We start from the raw sequence: 7,897 nt of genomic DNA, 5'->3' as shown, positions 1-7,897 counted from the left end.
GCACACCCCCTAAAGAAAAAACCCCTCTAAAAAAAAAAAAAAAAAAAAAAGAAAAGAAAAGAAAAGAAAACTAACAAATTTAAGTCACTCAGTAAATGTGCTTGAGTTAATACCCAAATGAGGAATATATTGTCCTCCAATTCGAAAAGACTCTCTTGATGTTGGGCCTTGTTTTTGGTCACTTGAGGGGCCAGATGCAATAACTTATCCCTGACCTTAAAAGGAATGTGTCACCATGCCTCATACCAAATGACCCTGGAAATTTCACTGAGGGACAAGATACATAAATTTTCATCAGATTTATTTCCCACCCACTAGAACCCAAGTGTCTTATGAATAAGTCCAGAGGAGTTACTACTTGCTCACTAGGTCTAATCACCATGATGTTAATCCACTCAGACAGAGATGGGAAGATGATAGATAGTTATAGATATAGATGAATAGATACATTGATAGACATAGATGATAGATAGAGATATTGGGCCAGCAAGTAGTATGGTGGGTAAGACAACTGGATCCCATGTGGCCAAAAATGCATGTACCCTATAGCAAAAAAAAAAAAAAAAAAAAAGGTGTTGGTTCTTACAATGGTTGAGCAGTCCCACAATAAAAAAGTAAGCTAACCCAAGCTGGCTGCCCTCATGAGTATTTTCTCCTTCCCCTTCCTACCCACTATATGCTAGGCAATTTAAAAAGAGAGAGACCCTAGGGATTGCATTTCATACCTTTGAAATAAAAATAGCTCTCAGCTTGCTATTCTTAGTTCTCATGCTGCTGACCTGGTGCTATGTTTTACATTTGGCAATGGGGCAAAGATATGTCTAGAGGAGCATGCAAGAGACATAAGTAGAAAACTCATCAACATTTTAAGTAACCCTGGTGCCTGGCCCTCAGCTATTCTTTTTTTCTTCCTTCCTTCCTTTTCTTTTCTTTTTCTTCTAATTTGTCAGAAGCAATGTGTGTTTGCAGGAGAGAGCAACAGAAGAAAAGTGAGAAATCACCCCCCCATGGGGAATGATCACACTGCAATGCCTTCTTCTCAATTTCTCTCTCTCCTATCAGGATGCAGGGCACACATGTGTATGCCTCTGGCATGATCTTCCAATTGGGTTTGGTACTCAAACTGTGTAGTCAGTCGTGTGGGATCCAGCCATTTTGATCACCACATGACTTGGTGGCCCAGTCTTCAGTTATTCTAAACCAGCATTCCCCATTTCATCTCTTTCGGTTTGGGCTATTTTTAATCTCTTCAGGGCTTTCATGTAGTTCTTACATTACCTTTCAGGCTCTATCAGTCTTCTTCTCACCTCTCTAGTGTATTCAGTACTGGTTTTGGGAGAGGGAAGCAGCAGTTTCTTGCTGTTGATTTTTTTTTTTTTTGTCCTAGATGCTTACTTTAATCTCCCAACTATTTGTAGTTACTTTACTTTAGGTTAAAACATGGCATGATATTTAAGAGTACACATTTTTGTCCAATGGAGACCATAAAATAAGTTTTAGGTTAAAAATGCTCATGTGTAATATGTTTTTGTTACAAATGTATCTCATATCTCAAAATGTAAAGTAGAAAAAATTATTTTTCAAAATAAAGAAATGTGGAGCTCTGTGGGAAGTCCTCTCTGAACTTGAAAGAAGGCTTGAGGGAGCCAATGGGAAGTTAGGACTACTGTTCAAGGTATATGTTTGGGGAAGCCTGGCCGTTGATAAAAATATTTTGCTGCCTTTAAGGCAGAGCTACCTGAGGCATACTCAGGGCCTAGGAAAAAAACCAAAACTATCTGCTCCATGTAATGGAAATTTATTCTTTATTTAGCTGCCATTAAAAGGAATGGCGCCAGCCAGATAAAGGAAGACATCTAGCCAAAGAGCAATGGGTAATCAATAAACTGATGGGAAGTTTGAAAGAGGATATAGGATATCAAGTGCCAACTCTCTGACAGGGGATTTTGGCTTATATTTTAAGGTGGTTATGATTGATGTTGCCTTCAAATAACTTTAAGATTTTGTACACAGAACTCTTCTTAAGCCTATGAGGAATCCTCTAACAAGACACAGTTTTCTCAACTGACAGAGCATTGACTTAACAATTGAGTTGCATATGCCAGCACTCTTTAAAGGTACTGGGGGCCCTGCTCCGGCTTCCTTTCACCTATCCCTGTGGGTGGTTGTGGCCACTGTGCTGAGAGAGAGGTGGTGGAGGCCAGTAATGCCTGGGAAACTCTTCTAGGGGGACATTATGGGGCTGGAAGCACCTTTGGGAGAGTCCGAGAACCAGAAGAAGGAGAGACAAAAGAATGATAGAAGGAAATCAAGGCACCATTATGACTCAGATGAGTAATCAGAAACAAGAGAAAATGGTGTTGGAGATGACCTGGATGCTCCCAAGCCCCAAAAAGCTAAAATGAAAGAGCTGAATTGATTGAAAAACTGTGGCACATATACTCTATGGAATACTATTCAGCCATTAAGAACAACAAAACCCTGGCTTTTGACAGAAAGTGGAAGAATATGGAAGATTTACTGCTGAGTGAAGCAAGCCAGGCTATGAAGGAGAAACACTGTATGTCCCCACTTAATATATACCAAATGTCCGCACTCTATAACTGAAATGGATGGGCTATAGGATGTACAAACACAAGAGATGGATGTGAATGCCAGATGTGGTGTGGGTGGAGGAGTGGGGTCTGGAGAAAAACATTTGGAGGAAGGATATGAAGACAGCATTGTTGAGACAGGGAGGTAGTGTTGTTATACTTTGATCAACTGGACCGGGGAGAAATATTTACATATTGAAAAGATCACCTTGTAAGCTAAATAATGTGACTGAGTGTATTTAAAAAATGTAAATAAAAAAAAGAAAGAGAAACTAAATGGAGACACTAAGGAAGAATTTAGTAGACTTTCAGATGCATTCTCTAAATCTCTTAAGTCAAGAAAAAAAGGCCTGCCAAATGGAGATATTGATGAATTTGAGAAAAAAAATCAATTGTGAGTATCGTCCTTAGATAGTTCTCATAAATCAAGTGATAATAAACTAGAGGAGACCCTAACATGTGAACAGAAAGAAGGAGACTTCTCCAATTTCCCTATTTCTGAAGAGACGATAAAGCTTCTGAAAGGTTGAGGGGTAACATATCTCTTTCCTATTAAAGTTAAGACCTTTGTTCCTGTATGTGAAGGAAAATATTTAATTGCTCAAGCACGGACAGGAACAGGAAAGACATTCTCTCTTGCTATCCCCTTGATTGAAAGGCTCCAAAGAAATCAAGAAATGATTTTTAAAAGCTGCTCTCCAAAGGTACTTGTTTTGGCTCCAACAGGGGAACTGGCAAATCAGGCAGCCAAAGATTTCAAAGATATAACTAGAAAACTTAGCATGGCATGTTTTTATGGTGGGACATCATGTCGAAGCCAAATTAATCTTATTTGAAATGGTATTGACATCTTGATTGGGACTGTTGGTCGAATAAAAGATTATCTGCAAAGTCGCCCATTGGATCTTTCTAAACTACGCCATGTTGTGCTTGATGAAGTGGATCAAATGTTAGATTTAGGTTTTTCTGAACAAGTTGAAGATATTATCCACTAATCCTACAAAACTGAGTCTGAAGACAATCCTCACACTTCACTGTTTTCGGCAGCTGGCCCACAGTGGGTGTATAAAGTCACAAACAAATATTTGAAATCCAGATAAGAACAGGTTGATTTGGTGGGAAAATGACTCAAAAAGCTGCAACTACTGTGGAATATTTAGCCATCCAATGCCATTGGTCTCAGAGACCAGCAGTTATTGGTGAAGTCCTTCAAGTCTACAGTGGATCTGAAGGGAGGGTTATTAGTTTCTCTGAGACCAAGAAGATTGTAACTGAAATGGCCATGAATCCTCACATAAAACAGAATGCTCAGTGTTTACATGGGGACATTGCACAGTCACAAAGAGAAATTACACTGACAGGTTTCAGAGAAGGCAGTTTTAAAGTTTTGGTGGAAACCAATGTGGCTACCCATGGTTTGGACATTTCTGAGGTTGACCTGGTGATCCCAAGTTCTTCTCCACAGAATGTGGAGTCCTATATCCATCGCACAGGTAGAGCTGGTCGGACAGGGATTTGCATATGTTTTTAGCAACTAAGAGAAAGAGGTCAACTAAGATATGTGGAACAAAAAGCAGGAATTACTGTTAAACATGTAGGTGTTCCTGCTGCGATGGATTTAGTTAAATTTAAAAGCATGGATGCCATCAGGTCTCTGGCTTCTGTTTCTTATACTGCTGTTGATTTTTTTCCAACCACCAGCTCAGAGACTGATAGAAGAGAAAGGGGCAGCGGATGCATTAGCTGCAGCATTTGCACACATTTCTGGTGCATCAAGCTTTGAACCACGATCTTTGATCACCTCTGATAAGGAGTTTGTGACCATGACTTTGGAAAGCCCAGAAGAAATATAGGATGTCGGCTGTGCTCAGGAAGAACTTAACAGAAAGCTGAGTAGTAATGCTGTGTCCCAAATTACCAGAATGTGCCTCCTGAAAGGAAATACGTTTGCTTTGATGTTCCCACAACTGAGTCTGAAAGGTTACAGGCACAGTGGCATGATTCAGACTGGATACTCTCAGTGCCAGCCAAATTACCAGAAATTGAAGAATATTATGATGGAAACACATCTTTTAATTCCAGACAGAGGAGTGACTGGTCTAGTGGTTGGTTAAACTGATCAGGCTGATCAGGTGGTTGTTCTGGTGGTTGATCAGTTGGACAGATTCGACAGGGGAAGTCGGTCAGGAAGTCGACAAGATGGTAGAAGACAGGGTGGGAATAGAAATTGATCAAGAAGGGGGAGCCACAGATGGAGTTTTTACTGAGTATTTGATAGTTAATCTACTAGTGTGGGCTTACCTATTTCTGCGTAATCATGTACATTATCCACAAAAAATTAGGTCATCATAGTTAAAGTATGTGTCTGCTATTTGCGAAGAAGTTGGTCATATTTTTTTTTAATATTTCACAAGAATGGTTTTAAACAAATCTACTTATCCAGTTATACTTCTGAATAATAATAAAAAAAAACTCAAAGAAAATCAAAAGAGATACTGAGAACACCATAGTGAACAGAAGGATAAAAATTCCTGCTCTCATGCAGGGTGCATTTTAATGGTAGGAGAAAGACAATAAAACAGATACAAAATAAAGGTGCTTCTGAGAATGTGCTATAGTCTACAGATAAAAGAAAAGGGTTAGGAGTGCTGGGTGGTAGTGGCTTTCCAATTTCATCTTGGTCAAAGTAAAACTATAGAGCCATCTTAACTGATGCTGAAGGGAATTCTTTTATCATCTTTATTTATAACATTTGCTGTAGGGTTTTATAGAAACATCATCAGATTTCAGGTCCTTTCCCTTTGTTCTTGCTTTAATATTTTAAAACATAAGTAGACTTTTTTCCCAATGACTTTCATCTTCATTTATTGAAATGGCATTTTTTCTTTATCTTTTTAAAAAATAATTATTTTATTTAATTTTATTTATTACAATTTAATTTGACCACAGAGAGAGACAGACAGAGAGAAAAAGAAAGAGAGAAAGCAAGCCACCATATCCAGAACTCGAACTGAGGTTGGCCATGTGGGAGTCCAGTGCCTTAACCATCATGCCACCTGCTGTCCCCTCTTTATTCTGTTAAACTGGTGAATTACAGAGACTGATTTTTTAAATGTGAAATCAAACAAGTATTTGTTAAAATTGTCCCAGTAGAGTGTCAGCCTGATGAACTTCCTTTAGTACTTCCTGTAAGCCAGGCCTAGTAGTGATGAACTCTTTCAATGTTTGTTTTTCTGGGAAAGTATCTTTCTTTTATTTCTAAAAGATAGTTTTTCCAAATAAAATGGTCTCCATTGGTGGTGTTTTGTTCTTTCACCACTTGAAATGTATCCTCTTACTCTCTCCTAGCCTACAAAGTTTATTCTGAGAAATACATTGATGGTTTTATAAGGATGTCCTTGAACATGAGAATCTTTGTCTCTATTTCCTCTTTCAAAATTTCCTTGTTCTCCACAGTAGCTGGATCAATTTACATTTCCACCAACAGTGTAGTCTGCACTCTATGGTAGAGACTGGAAGACTGGAGAACATAAAAGTATTAAAAATTGTAATGGACACTAGAGACAAAGTGGAAAGAGAGGGTGGGAGGGGAAGAGCATAGGAAATTTGGGGGGGAAATGGAGAGGTAAGACATTTGTGGGACACAGATAAGATTTATTATCTATTGATGATGTGTATGGTGGTCTCAAGTGGGCTGGACTGAGGTGTATATCATGCTGAGTAAAGTCTCTTGACAATAAAAAAATATTCCTGTTTGTCTTTGATATTTTCACTGTTTATAATATATTACCTTGTGGTCTCTTCTGCATTGAATTTTGTTAGAGACTTCTGAACTACTTATTACTATATACTTTCATATCTCCCCAAATTTGGTAAGTTTTCAGCCATTATACCTTTATTTTTTTCCCCTTACAAAAATGAATTTCATTGGTATTTGTTATATAAACATACAGTGGTAATTCTTGGCACCTGGTAATTTGTCCACATATGAAAAGTTTATGAAATCAGTTATGCCATTTTAAAGAGGGTGTTGTCACAGATAATTTATCAAATTCAAGATAAGTTCGTTCAGTAAAATCCAGTATATTCCCTTAGTACTTTATAGATGGAATTTTCTTCTGCTTGTTTCCATTTTCCGGGGCTTATGGACCCATTCGTACTCCCTGTATTTAGACTCAAAGGTTCCTTTCTGAAGAGATCTTAATTTTAAGATGAACCATGGTCCAGGTTCTTGAATTTCCACTTTGATTTCATTCTTGAATATATATGTATATATATCTGTGAAATGTGAAGAAAATATAATCCTGCTGATTGTGGAATGTGGCAACCTGCCTGCCAATAAATTGAGAATCATGGAGGAAGAGAGATACAAACATTTATCCCACTGAATGACCTAGTATTATAAAATGATTCAGTATTATTTTGGGTTTGTGCTCTGTGGGGTCCTTGCCTTTTTTAATTTCTTTACCAACACTGCTCATTTTGAGCAGTTGGACCATTTGGCAAGTGACTCAAAATAAGTCCGTTTGGTATTTTATGATCTTCATTAATAATGATCAGATCTGTGAAATCTCTCAAAATGCACTGTGGAGTAATTTTTTCCAGAGCCAGTCCTCTTCTGTAATAAACATGTCGGTTTGGTCTAACTGTAGAGAGCTGTTCACAGAGTCTTACTGTTCTCCCAGGAGGTCGATTTGATGGTGTGATGAGAATCTTGGGAGAAGTCTGTTCAAGTAAAAAGCAAATTCTTCCATCACTTCATCATAAGCAACCTCTTCATCATTAGGGTCTACTATGGTTTCATCAGGCACTTGCTGGTTGTCTCGGGTACAGGCTTTGGCTGATCCTTGTCACTAAGAACCTCTCTCTCTTTTAAAAGTTTTTTTAGCTGTCAACTTTTCCTTCCGCTGTTGCTGTTTCCACCGAGGGACTGTTAAGTGTCGTCGCAGTTTGTTCTTAATCTCTGAAATGCTGAAGCCTGGAGGAAAAGCAGCCCCATTGGGGGGTTGCACTTTGCTTTCTGTGGCCCCATCCCCAGCAGCTGCTGCTTTCTGAGGTTATTCCATAGCAGTTCCTGTTTCAAGTTTTTATTCCCACTGCTGCCACCCTTATCTCCGCCTTCACCATGGTGTCTGCTCTTTTGCTTCTGTTGCCATTATAACTTTAAATGCGTCTCTCTTTTTCTTCTTTCACATCTATAATGCTAAATTAGCTCTCTTGAGGCCATTCATAAATCCCCTTTCCTTCCTTCCTTCCTTCCTTCCTTCCTTCCTTCCTTCCTTCCTTCCTTCCTTCCTTCCTTC

At 38.6% G+C, this 7,897-nt stretch overlaps 2 pseudogenes; one reads left to right on the top strand and one right to left on the bottom strand.

Moving 5' to 3' along the window:
* The window catches only part of LOC102487907 (ATP-dependent RNA helicase DDX50 pseudogene), a 5,476-nt pseudogene extending 938 nt beyond the window's left edge, over positions 1–4,538 (top strand).
* Positions 4,539–6,693: 2,155 nt separating this feature from the next.
* The window catches only part of LOC102487495 (ribosome production factor 1 pseudogene), an 8,283-nt pseudogene continuing 7,079 nt past the window's right edge, over positions 6,694–7,897 (bottom strand).

Source organism: Tupaia chinensis, unplaced genomic scaffold (genome assembly GCF_000334495.1).
Source record: "Tupaia chinensis unplaced genomic scaffold, TupChi_1.0 Scaffold000709_2, whole genome shotgun sequence".
Lineage (NCBI taxonomy): Eukaryota > Metazoa > Chordata > Mammalia > Scandentia > Tupaiidae > Tupaia > Tupaia belangeri.
This window is presented reverse-complemented; position numbering and strand designations above follow the sequence as displayed.